Source organism: Mytilus californianus, unplaced genomic scaffold (assembly GCF_021869535.1).
Source record: "Mytilus californianus isolate M0D057914Y unplaced genomic scaffold, xbMytCali1.0.p SCAF_3, whole genome shotgun sequence".
NCBI lineage: Eukaryota > Metazoa > Mollusca > Bivalvia > Mytilida > Mytilidae > Mytilus > Mytilus californianus.
The window spans coordinates 85,214,721-85,235,622 of NW_026262679.1; the positions used below are offsets into that span (position 1 = coordinate 85,214,721).

The 20,902-nt window shown below is 32.2% G+C and overlaps 1 long non-coding RNA gene across 14 annotated transcripts in view; it reads right to left on the reverse strand.

Annotated features, from left to right (window-relative positions):
* The window catches only part of LOC127735279 (uncharacterized), a 131,828-nt gene extending 116,728 nt beyond the window's left edge, over positions 1-15,100 (reverse strand). For 9 of the 14 annotated variants that reach the window (XR_007998218.1, XR_007998219.1, XR_007998220.1 and 6 more), the window contains exons 1-5: positions 15,023-15,100; positions 14,645-14,721; positions 13,966-14,039; positions 13,397-13,462; positions 13,019-13,095 (exon numbers count right to left, since the gene is read on the reverse strand). This is a non-coding gene — a long non-coding RNA (uncharacterized LOC127735279). Of the gene's footprint in view, positions 1-826; positions 901-5,419; positions 5,494-7,722; positions 7,797-10,033; positions 10,108-12,345; positions 12,420-13,018; positions 13,096-13,396; positions 13,463-13,965; positions 14,040-14,644; positions 14,722-15,022 lie in introns of all 14 variants that reach the window. The other 5 variants (XR_007998216.1, XR_007998215.1, XR_007998214.1 and 2 more) reach the window with 5 other exon arrangements.
* Between the last annotated feature and the right edge of the window lie 5,802 nt (positions 15,101-20,902).

Here is a 20,902-nt window from a genome sequence, read left to right on the forward strand (position 1 = left end):
TTAGAGTATAAATTTCAAGAAATTTTTTTTTTAGACCAATTTGTAATAAATTTTCAAATTGGTTGATAATGAAAAAGAGCCTGACATAAAATTAAATACTTTTTACTATAAAACAAGTTTTCATCATATTATATAACCGGCTCTGCTGGGTGATCTGCTTTTACGAGATCAGCGCCCATTAAATTCATCAATGTTACATCAAAATCTAAAGTTTGCTCTCTGGGGAGGTCTGCTTTTACGAGACCCATTTTGACATGAAGCATCTTTTATCCAACTGCTGGGCGATCTGCTTTAACAATAGTCCAATTAATAATGACGTCTTGAAAGTCTACTTTATTTTTTGCTGTCGATAAAAGGCGTCATAGCAAAAAATAATTGTATCTGAGGGGTCCCTTTCCGCTGCTTAAATCGTTAACCAAACGTTGACATAATTGAATCGTTGTTAATTAATAAATTGTGATATTCTTCTATTGACTATCCATCCTATTTGCAGGATCACCGCATTAAAAATGTATGCCTTGACAGCATTCTGATCCAGATTTTAAAACGCTATGACAACAAAACTATGAAAAAATTAAAGTTGCCTAAAATGGTAACTAAAACATTTCCAAATATTTTTTGGGCCGCCGGCCAATTTTAGGCCCACTTAACTATATAGTAAAATTATTCCTGCAGTATACCATAATCGTCCCTTAAACAGGCATAAAAGACGAAATCGTAGACCAATTTGTAATAAAGTTTCCTGCTATTCCAGGAAAAACTGATTTTTATTACCTAACACATATAAACATAGCTTAAAGAACATTTGTAATGACCAAATACCTACATGCGACATCATCCTCTTGAACTTCAATGGAACTATTCTTCATGGTATAGGACTGTCACATATTTAGGCTGTATCTAACAAAAACAAAAACTTTAAATTAGTTTCAGCTTTAAATAGAGACTTTTTGCTGTTGCAATTAATTCAGAAATTAATGTGATGCATGTTTTATGTCAACTCCTTAACCGGGCAACAAGTCTAAAAACAAATACAAAACATTCTTATATAAATATATTACTTAAGAGTATAAACTTGAAAAAAAAGAGGAAATTTTAGACAAATTAGTTATAAAGCTTCAGGCTGTTGTTTCAGGAAAAACAGATTTTTATTACCTAACAAACATAAACATAGTTTTAAGAACAAGAGGCTCTCAAGAGCAGGAATCGCTCACCTGTAATGTTTTGCTTAAATCTTTCATCAATGATTATTTTTGCTTTTCAATATATATTAATGAGTGGCTTAAAAATGCCATTTAAATGTTATTTGCATCTGTCATATTTTCTTCAAAAGCAAAACTAGAGGCTCTAAAGAGCCTGTGTCGCTCACCTTGGTCTATGTGAATATTAAACAAAGGACGCAGATGGATTCATGACAAAATTGTGTTTTGGTGATGGTGATGTGTTTGTACATCTTAATTTACTGAACATTTTTCCTGCTTACAATTATCTCTATCTATAATTAACTTGGCCCAGTAGTTTCAGAGGAGAAGATTTTTGTAAAAGATTACTAAGATTTACGAAAAAATGATTAAAAATTGACTATAAAGGGCAATAACTCCTAAAGGGGTCAACTGACAATTTCGGTCATGTTGACTTATTTGTAGGTCTTACTTTGCCGACATTTATTGTTTTTTACAGTTTATCTCTATCTATAATAATATTCAAGATAATAACCAAAAACAGCAAAATTACCTTAAAATTACCAATTCAGGGGCAGCAACCCAACAACGGGTTGTCCGATTCATCTGAAAATTTCAGGGCAGATAGATCTTGACCTGATAAACAATTTTACTTCATGTCAGATTTGCTTTAAATGCTTTGGTTTTTGAATTAAAAGCCAAAAACTGAATTTTACCCCTATGTTCTATTTTTAGCCGTGGCGGCCATCTTGGTTGGTTGACCAGGTCACGCCACACATTTTTAAAACTATATAACCAAATGATGATTGTGGCCAAGTTTGGTTTAATTTGGCCCAGTTGTTTCAGAGGAGAAGATTTTTGTAAAAGATGACTAAGATTTACGAAAAATGGTTAAAAATTGACTATAAAGGGCAATTACTCATAAAGGGGTCAACTGACAATTTCGGTCATGTTGACTTATTTGTAGGTCTTACTTTGCCGACATTTATTGTTTTTTACAGTTTATCTCTATCTATAATAATATTCAAGATAATAACCAAAAACAGCAAAATTACCTTAAAATTACCAATTCAGGGGCAGCAACCCAACAACGGGTTGTCCGATTCATCTGAAAATTTCAGGGCAGATAGATCTTGACCTGATAAACAATTTTACTTCATGTCAGATTTGCTTTAAATGCTTTGGTTTTTGAATTAAAAGCCAAAAACTGAATTTTACCCCTATGTTCTATTTTTAGCCGTGGCGGCCATCTTGGTTGGTTGACCAGGTCACGCCACACATTTTTAAAACTATATAACCAAATGATGATTGTGGCCAAGTTTGGTTTAATTTGGCCCAGTTGTTTCAGAGGAGAAGATTTTTGTAAAAGATGACTAAGATTTACGAAAAATGGTTAAAAATTGACTATAAAGGGCAATTACTCATAAAGGGGTCAACTGACCATTTCAGTCATGTTGACTTATTTGTTAATCTTACTTTGCTGAACATTATTGCTGTTTACAGTTTATCTCTATCTATAATAATATTCAAGATAATAACCAAAAACTGCAAAATTTCCTTAAAATTACCAATTCAGGGGCAGCAACCCAACAACAGGTTGTTCGATTCATCTGAAAATTTCAGGGCAGATAGATCTTGACCTGATAAACAATTTTACTTTATGTCAGATTTGCTCTAAATGCTTTGGTTTTTGAGTTACAAGCCAAAAACTGCATTTTACCCCTATGTTTTATTTTTAGCTGTGGCGGCCATCTTGGTTGGTTGGCCAGGTCACGCCACACATTTTTTAAACTATATACCCCAATGATGATTGTGGCCAAGTTTGGTTTAATTTGGCCCAGTTGTTTCAGAGGAGAAGATTTTTGTAAAAGATGACTAAGATTTACGAAAAATGGTTAAAAATTGACTATAAAGGGCAATTACTCCTAAAGGGGTCAACTGACCATTTCGGTTATATTGACTTATTTGTAAATCTTACTTTGCTGAACATTATTGCTGTTTACAGTTTATCTCTATCTATAATAATATTCAAGATAATAACCAAAAACAGCAAAATTTCCTTAAAATTACCAATTCAGGGGCAGCAACCCAATAACAGGTTGTCCGATTCATCTGAAAATTTCAGGGCAGATAGATCTTGACCTGAAGAACAATTTTACCCCATGTCAGATTTGCTCTTAATGCTTTGGTTTTTGAGTTATAAGCTAAAAACTGCATTTTACCCCTATGTTCTATTTTTAGCCGTGGCGGCCATCTTGGTTGGTTGACCGGGTCACGCCACACATTTTTAAAACTAGATACCCCAATAATGATTGTGGCCAAGTTTGGTTAAATTTGGCCCAGTAGTTTCAGAGGAGAAGATTTTTGTAAAAGTTTACGGACGACGGACGACGGACGCAAAGTGATGAGAAAAGCTCACTTGACCTTTCAGGTCAGGTGAGCTAAAAATGCATTTTACCCCTATGTTCCATTTTAGCCATAGTGGCTATATTTCTCGACGTACAAGAACACTTTTACCCCCATGTCAGAGTTCCTCTAAATGCTTTAGTTTTTGAGATATAAGCCAAAAACTGCATTTTACCCCTATTTTCTATTTTTAACCATGTTGGCCATGTTTTTTGATGAAACAGAAAATAAAACACAAACTTAATTCTAGATACCCTAAGGATCATTCAGCTTAAGTTTGGTTGGAATTGGTTCAGTAGTTTCAGAGGAGAAGATTTTTGAAATAGTTTACACCGGACGGACGACGACGACAGACGCCAAGTGATGGCAAAAGCTCACATTTCCTTCGGAAAGGTGAGCTCAAAAATTGTAATGACCAAATACCTACATGTGACTCGTCCTAATGTGTGATCTACGATGAAAGCATCTTTCACGATATAGGAGTGTTGCATATTTAGGCTGTATCTGTAAAAAAAACAAAAATTATAAATTAGTTTCAGCTTTAAATCAAGACTTTTTGCTGTTGCAATCAATTCAGAAATTAATGTGATGCATGATTTATGTTAAATACTAAATTAGAGAGAAGTATATATACAATTACTATACATTCTTATTAAAATATACATCATTAGAGCATAAATTTGAATAAAAGAAATTTTAGACCAATTTGTTATAAAGCTTCAATTTGTTTCAGGAAAAACTGATTTTTAATACCTAACAAATATAAACATAGTTTTAAGTACAATTGTAATGACCAAATACTTACATGCGACTCCTCCTCATGTGCTATCTACCATGAAGTTACCATCTTCTCCGTCTAGGAGTGCAGCATCTTTAACAAAAACTAGAAATTAATATCAGCTGTAAATAGAGACTATTTGCTGTTGCAATTAATTCAGAATTTAATCTTTTGCATGTTGGACAAGAATATTTATAATTACTATAATTCTCATAAGAATATACTTCATTAGAGTATAAATTTGAAGAAAATTTTTTTTTAGACCAATTTGTAATAAAGTTTCAAATTGGTTGATAATGAAATAGAGCCTGACATAAAATTAAATACTTTTTACTATAAAACAAGTTTTCATCATATTATATAACCGGCTCTGCTGGGTGATCTGCTTTTACGAGATCAGTGCCCATTAAATTCATCAATGTTACATCAAAATCTAAAGTTTGCTCTCTGGGGAGGTCTGCTTTTACGAGACCCATTTTGACATGAAGCATCTTTTATCCAACTGCTGGGCGATCTGCTTTAACAATAGTCCAATTAATAATGACGTCTTGAAAGTCTACTTTATTTTTTGCTGTCGATAAAAGGCGTCCTAGCAAAAAATAATTGTATCTGAGGGGTCCCTTTCCGCTGCTTAAATCGTTAACCAAACGTTGACATAATTGAATCGTTGTTAATTAATAAATTGTGATATTCTTCTATTGACTATCCATCCTATTTGCAGGATCACCGCATTAAAAATGTATGCCTTGACAGCATTCTGATCCAGATTTTAAAACGCTATGACAACAAAACTATGAAAAAATTAAAGTTGCCTAAAATGGTAACTAAAACATTTCCAAATATTTTTTGGGCCGCCGGCCAATTTTAGGCCCACTTAACTATATAGTAAAATTATTCCTGCAGTATACCATAATCGTCCCTTAAACAGGCATAAAAGACGAAATTGTAGACCAATTTGTAATAAAGTTTCCTGCTATTCCAGGAAAAACTGATTTTTATTACCTAACACATATAAACATAGCTTGAAGAACATTTGTAATGACCAAATACCTACATGCGACATCATCCTCTTGAACTTCAATGGAACTATTCTTCATGGTATAGGACTGTCACATATTTAGGCTGTATCTAACAAAAACAAAAACTTTAAATTAGTTTCAGCTTTAAATAGAGACTTTTTGCTGTTGCAATTAATTCAGAAATTAATGTGATGAATGTTTTATGTCAACTCCTTAACCGGGCAACAAGTCTAAAAACAAATACAAAACATTCTTATAAAAATATATTACTTAAGAGTATAAATTTGAAAAAAAAGAGGAAATTTTAGACAAATTAGTTATAAAGCTTCAGGCTGTTGTTTCAGGAAAAACAGATTTTTATTACCTAACAAACAAACATAGTTTTAAGAACAAGAGGCTCTCAAGAGCAGGAATCGCTCACCTGTAATGTTTTGCTTAAATCTTTCATCAATGATTATTTTTGCTTTTCAATATATATTAATGAGTGGCTTAAAAATGCCATTTAAATGTTATTTGCATCTGTCATATTTTCTTCAAAAGCAAAAAAATGCATTTTACCCCTATGTTCCATTTTAGCCATAGTGGCTATATTTCTCGACGTACAAGAACACTTTTACCCCCATGTCAGAGTTCCTCTAAATGCTTTAGTTTTTGAGATATAAGCCAAAAACTGCATTTTACCCCTATTTTCTATTTTTAACCATGTTGGCCATGTTTTTTGACAAAACAGAAAATAAAACACAAACTTAATTCTAGATACCCTAAGGATCATTCAGCTTAAGTTTGGTTGGAATTGGTTCAGTAGTTTCAGAGGAGAAGATTTTTGAAATAGTCTACACCGGATGGACGACGACGACGGACGCCAAGTGATGGCAAAAGCTCATATTTCCTTCGGAAAGGTGAGCTCAAAAATTGTAATGACCAAATACCTACATGTGACTCGTCCTAATGTGTGATCTACGATGAAAGCATCTTTCACGATATAGGAGTGTTGCATATTTAGGCTGTATCTGTAAAAAAAACAAAAATTATAAATTAGTTTCAGCTTTAAATCAAGACTTTTTGCTGTTGCAATCAATTCAGAAATTAATGTGATGCATGATTTATGTTAAATACTAAATTAGAGAGAAGTATATATACAATTACTATACATTCTTATTAAAATATACATCATTAGAGCATAAATTTGAATAAAAGAAATTTTAGACCAATTTGTTATAAAGCTTCAATTTGTTTCAGGAAAAACTGATTTTTAATACCTAACAAATATAAACATAGTTTTAAGTACAATTGTAATGACCAAATACTTACATGCGACTCCTCCTCATGTGCTATCTACCATGAAGTTACCATCTTCTCCGTCTAGGAGTGCAGCATCTTTAACAAAAACTAGAAATTAATATCAGCTGTAAATAGAGACTATTTGCTGTTGCAATTAATTCAGAATTTAATCTTTTGCATGTTGGACAAGAATATTTATAATTACTATAATTCTCATAAGAATATACTTCATTAGAGTATAAATTTGAAGAAAATTTTTTTTTAGACCAATTTGTAATAAAGTTTCAAATTGGTTGATAATGAAATAGAGCCTGACATAAAATTAAATACTTTTTACTATAAAACAAGTTTTCATCATATTATATAACCGGCTCTGCTGGGTGATCTGCTTTTACGAGATCAGCGCCCATTAAATTCATCAATGTTACATCAAAATCTAAAGTTTGCTCTCTGGGGAGGTCTGCTTTTACGAGACCCATTTTGACATAAAGCATCTTTTATCCAACTGCTGGGCGATCTGCTTTAACAATAGTCCAATTAATAATGACGTCTTGAAAGTCTACTTTATTTTTTGCTGTCGATAGAAGGTGTCATAGCAAAAAATAATTGTATCTGAGGGGTCCCTTTCCGCTGCTTAAATCGTTAACCAAACGTTGACATAATTGAATCGTTGTTAATTAATAAATTGTGATATTCTTCTATTGACTATCCATCCTATTTGCAGGATCACCGCATTAAAAATGTATGCCTTGACAGCATTCTGATCCAGATTTTAAAACGCTATGACAACAAAACTATGAAAAAATTAAAGTTGCCTAAAATGGTAACTAAAACATTTCCAAATATTTTTTGGGCCGCCAGCCAATTTTAGGCCCACTTAACTATATAGTAAAATTATTCCTGCAGTATACCATAATCGTCCCTTAAACAGGCATAAAAGACGAAATTGTAGACCAATTTGTAATAAAGTTTCCTGCTATTCCAGGAAAAACTGATTTTTATTACCCAACACATATAAACATAGCTTAAAGAACATTTGTAATGACCAAATACCTACATGCGACATCATCCTCTTGAACTTCAATGGAACTATTCTTCATGGTATAGGACTGTCACATATTTAGGCTGTATCTAACAAAAACAAAAACTTTAAATTAGTTTCAGCTTTAAATAGAGACTTTTTGCTGTTGCAATTAATTCAGAAATTAATGTGATGCATGTTTTATGTCAACTCCTTAACCGGGCAACAAGTCTAAAAACAAAAACAAATACAAAACATTCTTATATAAATATATTACTTAAGAGTATAAATTTGAAAAAAAAGAGGAAATTTTAGACAAATTAGTTAAAAAGCTTCAGGCTGTTGTTTCAGGAAAAACAGATTTTTATTACCTTACAAACATAAACATAGTTTTAAGAACAAGAGGCTCTCAAGAGCAGGAATCGCTCACCTGTGATGTTTTGCTTAAATCTTTCATCAATGATTATTTTTGCTTTTCAATATATATTAATGAGTGGCTTAAAAATGCCATTTAAATGTTATTTGCATCTGTCATATTTTCTTCAAAAGCAAAAAAATGCATTTTACCCCTACGTTCCATTTTAGCCATAGTGGCTATATTTCTCGACGTACAAGAACACTTTTACCCCCATGTCAGAGTTCCTCTAAATGCTTTAGTTTTTGAGATATAAGCCAAAAACTGCATTTTACCCCTATTTTCTATTTTTAACCATGTTGGCCATGTTTTTTGACGAAACAGAAAATAAAACACAAACTTAATTCTAGATACCCTAAGGATCATTCAGCTTAAGTTTGGTTCGAATTGGTTCAGTAGTTTCAGAGGAGAAGATTTTTGAAATAGTTTACACCAGACGGACGACGACGACGGACGCCAAGTGATGGCAAAAGCTCACTTTTCCTTCGGAAAGGTGAGCTCAAAAATTGTAATGACCAAATACCTACATGTGACTCGTCCTAATGTGTGATCTACGATGAAAGCATCTTTCACGATATAGGAGTGTTGCATATTTAGGCTGTATCTGTAAAAAAAACAAAAATTATAAATTAGTTTCAGCTTTAAATCAAGACTTTTTGCTGTTGCAATCAATTCAGAAATTAATGTGATGCATGATTTATGTTAAATACTAAATTAGAGAGAAGTATATATACAATTACTATACATTCTTATTAAAATATACATCATTAGAGCATAAATTTGAATAAAAGAAATTTTAGACCAATTTGTTATAAAGCTTCAATTTGTTTCAGGAAAAACTGATTTTTAATACCTAACAAATATAAACATAGTTTTAAGTACAATTGTAATGACCAAATACTTACATGCGACTCCTCCTCATGTGCTATCTACCATGAAGTTACCATCTTCTCCGTCTAGGAGTGCAGCATCTTTAACAAAAACTAGAAATTAATATCAGCTGTAAATAGAGACTATTTGCTGTTGCAATTAATTCAGAATTTAATCTTTTGCATGTTGGACAAGAATATTTATAATTACTATAATTCTCATAAGAATATACTTCATTAGAGTATAAATTTGAAGAAAATTTTTTTTTAGACCAATTTGTAATAAAGTTTCAAATTGGTTGATAATGAAATAGAGCCTGACATAAAATTAAATACTTTTTACTATAAAACAAGTTTTCATCATATTATATAACCGGCTCTGCTGGGTGATCTGCTTTTACGAGATCAGCGCCCATTAAATTCATCAATGTTACATCAAAATCTAAAGTTTGCTCTCTGGGGAGGTCTGCTTTTACGAGACCCATTTTGACATAAAGCATCTTTTATCCAACTGCTGGGCGATCTGCTTTAACAATAGTCCAATTAATAATGACGTCTTGAAAGTCTACTTTATTTTTTGCTGTCGATAGAAGGTGTCATAGCAAAAAATAATTGTATCTGAGGGGTCCCTTTCCGCTGCTTAAATCGTTAACCAAACGTTGACATAATTGAATCGTTGTTAATTAATAAATTGTGATATTCTTCTATTGACTATCCATCCTATTTGCAGGATCACCGCATTAAAAATGTATGCCTTGACAGCATTCTGATCCAGATTTTAAAACGCTATGACAACAAAACTATGAAAAAATTAAAGTTGCCTAAAATGGTAACTAAAACATTTCCAAATATTTTTTGGGCCGCCAGCCAATTTTAGGCCCACTTAACTATATAGTAAAATTATTCCTGCAGTATACCATAATCGTCCCTTAAACAGGCATAAAAGACGAAATTGTAGACCAATTTGTAATAAAGTTTCCTGCTATTCCAGGAAAAACTGATTTTTATTACCCAACACATATAAACATAGCTTAAAGAACATTTGTAATGACCAAATACCTACATGCGACATCATCCTCTTGAACTTCAATGGAACTATTCTTCATGGTATAGGACTGTCACATATTTAGGCTGTATCTAACAAAAACAAAAACTTTAAATTAGTTTCAGCTTTAAATAGAGACTTTTTGCTGTTGCAATTAATTCAGAAATTAATGTGATGCATGTTTTATGTCAACTCCTTAACCGGGCAACAAGTCTAAAAACAAAAACAAATACAAAACATTCTTATATAAATATATTACTTAAGAGTATAAATTTGAAAAAAAAGAGGAAATTTTAGACAAATTAGTTAAAAAGCTTCAGGCTGTTGTTTCAGGAAAAACAGATTTTTATTACCTTACAAACATAAACATAGTTTTAAGAACAAGAGGCTCTCAAGAGCAGGAATCGCTCACCTGTGATGTTTTGCTTAAATCTTTCATCAATGATTATTTTTGCTTTTCAATATATATTAATGAGTGGCTTAAAAATGCCATTTAAATGTTATTTGCATCTGTCATATTTTCTTCAAAAGCAAAAAAATGCATTTTACCCCTACGTTCCATTTTAGCCATAGTGGCTATATTTCTCGACGTACAAGAACACTTTTACCCCCATGTCAGAGTTCCTCTAAATGCTTTAGTTTTTGAGATATAAGCCAAAAACTGCATTTTACCCCTATTTTCTATTTTTAACCATGTTGGCCATGTTTTTTGACGAAACAGAAAATAAAACACAAACTTAATTCTAGATACCCTAAGGATCATTCAGCTTAAGTTTGGTTCGAATTGGTTCAGTAGTTTCAGAGGAGAAGATTTTTGAAATAGTTTACACCAGACGGACGACGACGACGGACGCCAAGTGATGGCAAAAGCTCACTTTTCCTTCGGAAAGGTGAGCTCAAAAATTGTAATGACCAAATACCTACATGTGACTCGTCCTAATGTGTGATCTACGATGAAAGCATCTTTCACGATATAGGAGTGTTGCATATTTAGGCTGTATCTGTAAAAAAAACAAAAATTATAAATTAGTTTCAGCTTTAAATCAAGACTTTTTGCTGTTGCAATCAATTCAGAAATTAATGTGATGCATGATTTATGTTAAATACTAAATTAGAGAGAAGTATATATACAATTACTATACATTCTTATTAAAATATACATCATTAGAGCATAAATTTGAATAAAAGAAATTTTAGACCAATTTGTTATAAAGCTTCAATTTGTTTCAGGAAAAACTGATTTTTAATACCTAACAAATATAAACATAGTTTTAAGTACAATTGTAATGACCAAATACTTACATGCGACTCCTCCTCATGTGCTATCTACCATGAAGTTACCATCTTCTCCGTCTAGGAGTGCAGCATCTTTAACAAAAACTAGAAATTAATATCAGCTGTAAATAGAGACTATTTGCTGTTGCAATTAATTCAGAATTTAATCTTTTGCATGTTGGACATGAATATTTATAATTACTATAATTCTCATAAGAATATACTTCATTAGAGTATAAATTTGAAGAAATTTTTTTTTTAGACCAATTTGTAATAAAGTTTCAAATTGGTTGATAATGAAATAGAGCCTGACATAAAATTAAATACTTTTTACTATAAAACAAGTTTTCATCATATTATATAACCGGCTCTGCTGGGTGATCTGCTTTTACGAGATCAGCGCCCATTAAATTCATCAATGTTACATCAAAATCTAAAGTTTGCTCTCTGGGGAGGTCTGCTTTTACGAGACCCATTTTGACATAAAGCATCTTTTATCCAACTGCTGGGCGATCTGCTTTAACAATAGTCCAATTAATAATGACGATTTGAAAGTCTACTTTATTTTTTGCTGTCGATAGAAGGCGTCATAGCAAAAAATAATTGTATCTGAGGGGTCCCTTTCCGCTGCTTAAATCGTTAACCAAACGTTGACATAATTGAATCGTTGTTAATTAATAAATTGTGATATTCTTCTATTGACTATCCATCCTATTTGCAGGATCACCGCATTAAAAATGGATGCGTTGACAGCATTCTGATCCAGATTTTAAAACGCTATGACAACAAAACTATGAAAAAATTAAAGTTGCCTAAAATGGTAACTAAAACATTTCCAAATATTTTTTTGGGCTGTCTGCCAATTTTAGGCCCACTTAACTATAAAGTAAAATTATTCCTGCAGCATACCATAATCGTCCCTTAAACAGGCATAAAAGACGAAATTGTAGACCAATTTGTAATAAAGTTTCCTGCTATTCCAGGAAAAACTGATTTTTATTACCTAACACATATAAACATAGCTTAAAGAACATTTGTAATGACCAAATACCTACATGCGACATCATCCTCTTGAACTTCAATGGAACTATTCTTCATGGTATAGGACTGTCACATATTTAGGCTGTATCTAACAAAAACAAAAACTTTAAATTAGTTTCAGCTTTAAATAGAGACTTTTTGCTGTTGCAATTAATTCAGAAATTAATGTGATGCATGTTTTATGTCAACTCCTTAACCGGGCAACAAGTCTAAAAACAAATACAAAACATTCTTATATAAATATATTACTTAAGAGTATAAATTTGAAAAAAAAGAGGAAATTTTAGACAAATTAGTTATAAAGCTTCAGGCTGTTGTTTCAGGAAAAACTGATTTTTATTACCTAACAAACATAAACATAGTTTTAAGAACAAGAGGCTCTCAAGAGCAGGAATCGCTCACCTGTAATGTTTCGCTTAAATCTTTCATCAATGATTATTTTTGCTTTTCAATATATATTAATGAGTGGCTTAAAAATGCCATTTAAATGTTATTTGCATCTGTCATATTTTCTTCAAAAGCAAAAAAATGCATTTTACCCCTATGTTCCATTTTAGCCATAGTGGCTATATTTCTCGACGTACAAGAACACTTTTACCCCCATGTCAGAGTTCCTCTAAATGCTTTAGTTTTTGAGATATAAGCCAAAAACTGCATTTTACCCCTATTTTCTATTTTTATACCTACATGTGACTCGTCCTAATGTGTGATCTACAATGAAAGCATCTTTCACGATATAGGAGTGTTGCATATTTAGGCTGTATCTGTAAAAAAAACAAAAATTATAAATTAGTTTCAGCTTTAAATCAAGATTTTTTGCTGTTGCAATCAATTCAGAAATTAATGTGATGCATGATTTATGTTAAATACTAAATTAGAGAGAAGTATATATACAATTACTATACATTCTTATTAAAATATACATCATTAGAGCATAAATTTGAATAAAAGAAATTTTAGACCAATTTGTTATAAAGCTTCAATTTGTTTCAGGAAAAACTGATTTTTAATACCTAACAAATATAAACATAGTTTTAAGTACAATTGTAATGACCAAATACTTACATGCGACTCCTCCTCATGTGCTATCTACCATGAAGTTACCATCTTCTCCGTCTAGGAGTGCAGCATCTTTAACAAAAACTAGAAATTAATATCAGCTGTAAATAAGCTGCAAAAAAAAATTGTATCTGAGGGGTCCCTTTCCGCTGCTTAAATCGTTAACCAAACGTTGACATAATTGAATCGTTGTTAATTAATAAATTGTGATATTCTTCTATTGACTATCCATCCTATTTGCAGGATCACCGCATTAAAAATGTATGCGTTGACAGCATTCTGATCCAGATTTTAAAACGCTATGACAACAAAACTATGAAAAATTAAAGTTGCCTAAAATGGTAACTAAAACATTTCCAAATATTTTTTGAGCCGCTGGCCAATTTTAGGCCCACTTAACTATATAGTAAAATTATTCCTGCAGTATACCATAATCGTCCCTTAAACAGGCATAAAAGACGAAATTGTAGACCAATTTGTAATAAAGTTTCCTGCTATTCCAGGAAAAACTGATTTTTATTACCCAACACATATAAACATAGCTTAAAGAACATTTGTAATGACCAAATACCTACATGCGACATCATCCTCTTGAACTTCAATGGAACTATTCTTCATGGTATAGGACTGTCACATATTTAGGCTGTATCTAACAAAAACAAAAACTTTAAATTAGTTTCAGCTTTAAATAGAGACTTTTTGCTGTTGCAATTAATTCAGAAATTAATGTGATGCATGTTTTATGTCAACTCCTTAACCGGGCAACAAGTCTAAAAACAAAAACAAATACAAAACATTCTTATATAAATATATTACTTAAGAGTATAAATTTGAAAAAAAAGAGGAAATTTTAGACAAATTAGTTAAAAAGCTTCAGGCTGTTGTTTCAGGAAAAACAGATTTTTATTACCTTACAAACATAAACATAGTTTTAAGAACAAGAGGCTCTCAAGAGCAGGAATCGCTCACCTGTGATGTTTTGCTTAAATCTTTCATCAATGATTATTTTTGCTTTTCAATATATATTAATGAGTGGCTTAAAAATGCCATTTAAATGTTATTTGCATCTGTCATATTTTCTTCAAAAGCAAAAAAATGCATTTTACCCCTACGTTCCATTTTAGCCATAGTGGCTATATTTCTCGACGTACAAGAACACTTTTACCCCCATGTCAGAGTTCCTCTAAATGCTTTAGTTTTTGAGATATAAGCCAAAAACTGCATTTTACCCCTATTTTCTATTTTTATACCTACATGTGACTCGTCCTAATGTGTGATCTACAATGAAAGCATCTTTCACGATATAGGAGTGTTGCATATTTAGGCTGTATCTGTAAAAAAAACAAAAATTATAAATTAGTTTCAGCTTTAAATCAAGATTTTTTGCTGTTGCAATCAATTCAGAAATTAATGTGATGCATGATTTATGTTAAATACTAAATTAGAGAGAAGTATATATACAATTACTATACATTCTTATTAAAATATACATCATTAGAGCATAAATTTGAATAAAAGAAATTTTAGACCAATTTGTTATAAAGCTTCAATTTGTTTCAGGAAAAACTGATTTTTAATACCTAACAAATATAAACATAGTTTTAAGTACAATTGTAATGACCAAATACTTACATGCGACTCCTCCTCATGTGCTATCTACCATGAAGTTACCATCTTCTCCGTCTAGGAGTGCAGCATCTTTAACAAAAACTAGAAATTAATATCAGCTGTAAATAAGCTGCAAAAAAAAATTGTATCTGAGGGGTCCCTTTCCGCTGCTTAAATCGTTAACCAAACGTTGACATAATTGAATCGTTGTTAATTAATAAATTGTGATATTCTTCTATTGACTATCCATCCTATTTGCAGGATCACCGCATTAAAAATGTATGCGTTGACAGCATTCTGATCCAGATTTTAAAACGCTATGACAACAAAACTATGAAAAATTAAAGTTGCCTAAAATGGTAACTAAAGCATTTCCAAATATTTTTTGAGCCGCTGGCCAATTTTAGGCCCACTTAACTATATAGTAAAATTATTCCTGCAGTATACCATAATCGTCCCTTAAACAGGCATAAAAGACGAAATTGTAGACCAATTTGTAATAAAGTTTCCTGCTATTCCAGGAAAAACTGATTTTTATTACCTAACACATATAAACATAGCCATGATAGCTTTAAGAACATTTGTAATGACCAAATACCTACATGCGACATCATCCTCTTGAACTTCAATGGAACCATTTTTCATGGTATAGGACTCACATTTTTAGGCTGTATCTAACAAAAACAAAAATTATAAATTAGTTTTAAGAACATTAAGTGAACAAATGTAATTACCAAATACCTACATGTGACTCATCCTAATGTGCTATCTGCAAAGGAAATATCTTTCATGGTATAAGAGTGTTACATATTTAGGCTGTATCTGTAACAAAAACACAAAAAAAAGAGTTAAGTACAATTATAATTGCAATGAACAAATATTTTGCAGTTGCAATCAATTCAGAAATAAATGTGATGCACTTATGGTTTACCAGTTACAAATGCATATCACTTATATCAAATGCAAAAGGGAAAATAACTCTCATATGGAATCTCAAGATCTCATTGGATAAAACAAATAAATATGTGAAATAATTTTGTCTTAATCTAAAAGGGTTGCGAAGAAGTAGTGCACACGAGAAATACAGTGTTGACTATGACCTCATTTTATTTTTGGTGGACCCAGGACCTCACATCAAGAGACATTAGGTCTCTATCACTTAACTGTTTATGAGGTACTATTACATTTCACTTATTTCAAATAAATAAAGGGAAATAACTCTCATATGGAATGTTCAGATCTGTTTGCTCAAAATTATTCTCATAATCTGAAGATGTAACGACCAATTTGGTGAAATAAATTTGTTGTAATCTTTTACTGTTGCGAAGGAGTAGTGCGCACAAGGAAAACAGTATTTGGGGAGATAACTCTTACAAAATAAATTATCCGGTTAAGCGGTGTAGTTTCAGGGGAGGGTTGAGCGCTCACAAACATGTTTAACCCCCCACATTCTTAATGTGCCTGTCCCAAATCAGGAGCCTGTAGTTCAGTGGTTGTCGTTGGTTCATGTTTGTCATATTTGTTTTTTGTAAACTGTTTTGTTATAAATTAGGCCGTTATTTTTCTCAATTGAAATGTTTCATATTTTCATGTCACAGCCTTTTATAGCTGACCTGATGATATGGGTTTGTTGAAGGCCTTACGGTTGCCTATAATTGCTTACATCAACTTCATTTGAACTTTGGTGGAAAGTTGTCTCATTGGCAATCATACCACATCTCCTTGTTCTGTAACTTGTCATGGTAAACTATATCCCAAATATCAAGCATGACGAAAAAAGGTGGGAAAAACTGATTACTTGCATGAATTTTCAAAGTCCAAGTACCATAACTCTGCACAAAATCATCCGACCAAAAAAAAAATTTAATTTGATCTGTAACTGCTCGTGATAAAACTTAACACCAAAATATCAAATCAATATCTTCAAGCACAAAGGAAACTAGAGGCTCTAAAGAGCCTGTGTCGCTCACCTTGGTCTATAAGCATATCAAACAAAGGACACTCTCCAACATTGTAGACGAGATATAGACTTCATGACAAAAATCTATATTTTGTTGATCTTGTATTACTGACCTTTCAGTCTGTTTAGTTTCTCTCTGTCTTCTTTAGTTTTTGCTCAAAACACAAAAGAGGGTAAAAAAATCCTCATTTAAGGGCAATATTGGAAAATAAACTGTTAACACAGAGATATGTCTCGCCTATTTGTTATTTTGATAATGCAAATGTTGAAATTAAAATAGCAATACTTTAACATGCAAGTTATGCAAATATTCAAAGTCAATGAACCATGACTGAAGGTACAGGGCTAAACAATCTCCATGGAAATGAGATGTGCCAATGCTAATACAACTGCAAACCAAATACCATTGACTTTTCATAAGTCGTTTCCTTTAAACAAACTGAAACACAAACATGAACATGAACTTGTAAACTATGTAAAAGTTTCAAAGTCAATGAACCATAATTAGGGGGTGGAGTTATATAATCTCCATGGAAATGAAACTTGCAAATGCCAATACATTTGCATCGAATATCATTGACTTAACATTAGTGGTTCATCTTAAACTGACCTAATCACAAACTAATACATGTAAACTAAGCAAAAGTTTCAAAGTCAATAGACTAAGACTGAGGGGTAAGGACCAAATATTCTCCATGGAAATGAGATGTGCTAATGCTTATACAACTGCATACCAATTATCATTGACCTACCACAAAAGGTTCTCCTGAAACTGACCTAATCACAAACTAATACATGAAAACTAAGCAAAAGTTTCAAAGTCAATAGACCATGAATGAGGGGGTGAGGCCAAATAATCTCCATGGCAATGAGATGTGCCAATGCTAATACAACTGCATACCAAATATCATTGACCTACCACTAGTGGTTCACCATAAACTAGACCTAATCACAAATTAATACATTGTTGACCACGACGCCGCCACCGCCACCGACAACAGCATACCTATGTCTCGCTTTTTGACTACGTCAAGGCGAGACAAAAATGGTAAAATTTGTTATTTATGGGAGATAACACCTGTAAGAATTTGTCTAACAGTTTTGACGTAAAGGGACAATTGGTAGAGCTCATTATTCTGAATATTTTTGCTCCTTTCAGATTTTCTCTATTTAAAACAGTTCAAAATATAATAGACAAAACTTGAATTTTACCCCTATGTTCTTTTTACCCCAATAATGATTGCGGCCAAGTTTGGTTAAATTTGGCCTAGCAGTTTCAGAGGAGAAGATTTTTGTAAAAGTTAATGGATGACGATGGACGACGGACGCCAAGTGATCAGAAAAGCTCACTTTGGGCCAGGTGAGCTAAAAAGTGTGGAAAACTGATTTGCCGGATTGAAGGATGGACAGACAGACAGTCGGACGAGTGCAAACCTGAACTTCGATGATTGGGGACTAAAAGTATTCAAGCAGTTCCGTAACCATGAAAATGGCAATAGACATATGACAGACAGGAAACTTGGTAATATAAGAATATAAGGCATTTGCCTACAAGGTATAAAGCATCCAAGTCTTCTACCTTCTGAAATATAAAGCTTTATATACAAATAGTTTATGCAATTGCTGCTGCTGGATTGCAATCCCTATGTCTTGCATTCTGCGACTTTTGACACGTGAGACAAAAAGATCAAATTTTAATGAATATTGATTAGCATACTTATGATCTAAGAGACTGATTATTTTATGCCATTAAAGGGATCTGGAAGAAAAATTTTAATTTTGGTATTTTTTTCAAGTCCCAACTTCAAGACCCCTTCCAAATGCCATGGAGATTTCAACACGCCTCTGAACTCCCTACAAATTTCTCAATACTTTAACACTGCCTGGTTCTGTATTGACCCCGTTATAGGTTCAAGGTTATATTAGCTTATTGGCCCTGAGACTCGAAGGGCTGAGGGCCAATACATATGACCATGAATCTACATGTATAAAATGGTCGATACAGAAACAGCCAGTTCATAAAACTGTCATTATATGATACACATTCTTTGATTAAAAAAACAAGAAACTTACTGTTTAATACATTGTAGGTTGCATTTCTGTAAATATAGACAATGCAATTTCCCATAGAACTCCCTTTACGGCTAAAACTGTAAAGTACTTTTACTATGAAGTTTCGTGAAAAATTATATCCTAGAATGGAAAGTTGACATTCACTACTATTTTATTTAAAGGTCAAAACACAGGGCTGTGCAGCAAATTTTCAATATTTATATGCCCCCAAATTCTAAGAGTTTAAACTTGTACTTAAAATCTGTACTACCCCTCCCTTCACTTTTGGTGACCCTCAGTATCAAAATTCCCCGCATACACTGGTAACATTCCCAAGTTATGTCTCTATAAGATGAAACATAGAGATCATACTGTATAGCAGGTTATTTTTGCGGGGTGTTTATTTTAGCTTAATTTGGCGGGTACGGGGAAATCGTAAAATTAAAATTCCGCGAAAATTTATGCATACGTTCGGTACTTTCTAATAACTTAAGCATTTTGTAAACTATCTATTTTTTCCCGTTGTCAGATAAATAATGGTTTATGTTAATTTAAACAACATAAATGCAAAAGGCCATTGTTCATTGGCTGTCAGGTGTTAATTAGTTAATTGGTTACATAATAAAACAATTATCAATATACGAGTGTAAGGTACTTTGTTAGGTATTTTATCCTTTAATATTGATAAGTGTCAAACTATATAAGAGTTGCAAGTCACTCATGATAATTTTATAATCTAATAAGTACATCAAAGGTCCGGTCAATTTCGTAACTAACCAACCATAACATTTACAAGAAGTTTGTACACCTGTGACAAATATCTAAGTACCAGTATTCTATTGATTAACTGTATCAAAATATAATCAATAAATAAGACTTCATGGGGGCAAAACAATCATTTAACCATAACAATAGACACTTGTTTGTCAATTTTGAAACTTTTTAACTGCAACCATTTAGTATCCGCTAGAATATTTAATTGGGGTTAAAGAATTCGCCTAAATAAAAACTGCCAAAATTTTTCATATACTTTGTTGCTCCTAAATCGAGAAATTTTACACCCCTGAAAAATAACCCGCAATACGGTATCAGGGAACCAGTATGTAAACAAAACAAAATATCTATGAATATTACATATCTCCCCAAAAGAGGCGTGGTTTCTGGAACAGCTATGCAACCTGTAGATAGTTATTTGCACTTGCCTCTTCCCAGTCATGACGAATTGTTTTGTCAATTACATGTATATTGTTGAAATTTCTGAATTCAAGTCCAGGTACTTAATCTATGCTAATGCAATTGTATTTATCTAGCAAACATAAAGTACTTCGGAAGAATATTCAGAAATTATGTTTTTTTCAGATGGAATGATGATAAATTGAAAATTCTACTCAGAAAGGTATGCGCAAAAAGTAACAAAAACAGATCAAAATTAAATTTTCTTGTCATTAAAATTGAAAAATGTGTCTTCCAATTTCTTTTAGATTAATCTATTCCAGGTTAAGATACGTCTAACATAATTTGTAAGTGAAAATTCTGTATTGCTTTTCAGCTTTTTTCCCGTATCGGACGTGGCCGAAAATGCAATATTTACTCATAATTAATGTCAACTGGGCAAAGTCAACAGCAAGGGTCCGGAAATGGTCATATATGCCAGTCATGTCCTAAGATGAAACTATTTGTCCTAAACGAGTAATTGGGATTTAGGACAAATTTTATTTTTTTAAAGAAGTAATTTCGGTCATTTCATTGACTCAATGTTTGAAATCGGATTTCTTAATCGCCATTTTGCACTGTCTTGTGTAAGTTGTGATCACTTGTTTTTGTTTATAATCCCTTTCCTGTAATAAAACTGCCACTCCAGTAGTTTGATAATCCTGAAGGCCCTCCTAATA